This window comes from Ascaphus truei, chromosome 1 (assembly GCF_040206685.1).
Source record: "Ascaphus truei isolate aAscTru1 chromosome 1, aAscTru1.hap1, whole genome shotgun sequence".
In the NCBI taxonomy this organism is placed as follows: Eukaryota; Metazoa; Chordata; class Amphibia; order Anura; family Ascaphidae; genus Ascaphus; species Ascaphus truei.
The window spans coordinates 402,952,625-402,955,132 of record NC_134483.1 but is presented as its reverse complement, the minus strand read 5'-3'; the positions used below and the strand labels follow the sequence as shown (position 1 = coordinate 402,955,132).

The window sequence follows — 2,508 nt, the reverse complement described above, 5'->3', positions numbered from 1 at the left end:
ATATGGTCTGTATGGATTAAATCGTGCATCAGTGTTTTCAAACAGTTTCCAAAATCATTAACCACAACAGTATGAGAAAGGGCTATATATCTCGTTAGAATATGTGCCACTATAATGCATTTTCAGGCCAGTACTGAATCAAATAAAATACGTAGAAATACAGTATTTGTGAAATGGATTCGACAAAATATGCTTTTGCATAAAAAGCCATGATACTCCAAATGTTTTTTTTTCTTCCAGTGTGATTATAATTTTATTGTAATATGTATAAATCAATGCTAAAGTAATATTTTAATACAGACTACATATTTTAAGATTTACAGGTTACATTAATGGGTAGATATACTGGATGTTCTTTTTCCATAGTAAACAGATATTTATAAGATAAATTATGTTCTACTAATAGTTGTTCGAAATATTTTCATGTGCATTATATTACACGGCACTGGAATTTGTGCCAATTATACAAAATAGTCAGTTTGATTTGAATAATCTTCCCATCTCACTACTGAAAATGAAGGAACAATAATATATTTTTAATGTTAGGAGGACAATAATCATTACTTAATAATATAAGGACTGTAACAAGAGTTGCAAAATAGCACAAATGAAAGTACGGTTGCCATAAAAAATATAATCCTTCAAATTCATTCATACAAAAAAATATTATTATTATTATTATGGTGTGCAAGCCTTTTTCAGAATGAGATAAGAAAGCAAATTCTAAGGGTCTATTTGCATTTATATATACCCAAGGGACATCATGTTACAGGAACGGGGAGCCAAAAATTCAGCAGTAACTGACAAATACATAACGGAGGGTAGATGATCGGCATTAAAAAAGTGAATAATATTCACTGTCCTGATGGCATTCACCCAAAGGTGTATTACACGCTCATTCCAGTCACTGTAGGACTGTTATTGCACAGTACATGTTCATGTACAGGAGGGCCCTGTGTATACGGCGGGTTCCGTTCCAGGGGCCCGCCGTATAGTGAAAATCGCCGAAAAGCGAATCCGGCGATTTTCCGTTGTTTTTGCATGCGCAAATCGGCATTTTGCCGTTCTGCGCATGAGCGACCTATGTTATGCTACAGTATGCGCGCGCAAACTACGGTCTGCACATGCGCACCGGGCGCAACCGCCCATTCTGCGCATGCGCGATTTAAGAACCAAGATGGCGGCCCCCTTCTCGGTGCCGCCGTATCGGCGGATCGCCGAAAAGCGGGGCGCCGAGAAGCGGGGCCCTGATATATTCTATAACTGCAGGTAAAATGTCACAAGAAAGTGAAAGCAGATGTAGTGCTTGTATTGAATAATATTATTGAGGCTGCAGGGCTGAGAACACCAGCCCCTGTCTGTAGTGGAGATTTTGAAGCAGCTGTGGAATTAGGAGGTACTGTATGGATTGAATACTGGTTAGGTACCCCCGCTTCAGCTTGTAGTGAATGGAGTGGTGCTTCGAGGGGCAAATTTGAAGTAATACTAGAGACACACAGAACCCCTATATAGCACTCTATTCCTATGTGAGATGATAAGTAAATTTAAAAATATTTTATTCATGAACAAAGTTAAAACAATGGGTAAACAGTTAGTCGTTCCCTTGTAGTGGCTCATAAGACCTTGTCGGCGGCGGCACATATAAGGGCTCAATACAGACCTGATGGTCTTATGAGCCACTACAAGGGAATGACTAACTGTTTATCTGGCTAAATAGATTACATTGATATGTTCAAGGGAATACTATCTTGCTGACATCCGAGGACTATATGTGTACAAAGGATTTTATATTAACAGCTCTTAGTACCCCAACCAGATACCTATACCTGGAATGCCAGTTCTATAGCATATATGTATAAGAGAAGCACCAATTAGGCAAGGGTTGTATACTATTAACCTGTCTCCTGGTCCTTAAAGGTGCAGCTCTTAGCAACAACTCCTAATCTGTTTCAATTAGGAGTTCAAGCAGTGCCTTAACAATAACAGTATATTCACTGAGTACTAGTGTCAACTAAAGATCTGCATCACTCAGATCCACAGTTTACACGTGACAACTATGGTTTAATATCTATGCTCACGCACGACAGATCCAAGTTGGCGTTAGCACACATTTGGTCCACACCTACCAATAACGGTATATCAATACATTTATACCTTTACCTGACTGCAAGATTCAGCAGTACAGTGATAGGTCTTGTCTATCTTGTGCACCAATAAGTACCCACATACTGTGGCAACACATATATGATAACTACTGTCGTTCCCTAACCACCTACCTCTAGCCAATCACTCCACATGAAGGTTGCTAGAGCCAGTGAATTCACAAACACTGGACCTTATCACACTATTTGACACTCCTTAGGAGAAATTCATCCAAAGAATACAACACTTGTTACTATTTAATACTTGTTTTAAACCCCATTGTTTTAACTTTGTTCATGAATAAAATATTTTTAAATTTACTCATCATCTCACATAGGAATAGAGTGCTATATAGGGGTTCTGTGT

The 2,508-nt window shown here is 38.4% G+C and overlaps 1 protein-coding gene across 1 annotated transcript in view; it reads right to left on the bottom strand.

The window, feature by feature from the left end:
• Positions 1-2,508, bottom strand: part of LOC142502090 (lecithin retinol acyltransferase-like) — a 52,805-nt gene that overhangs the window by 31,571 nt on the left and 18,726 nt on the right. The window lies entirely within an intron of this gene.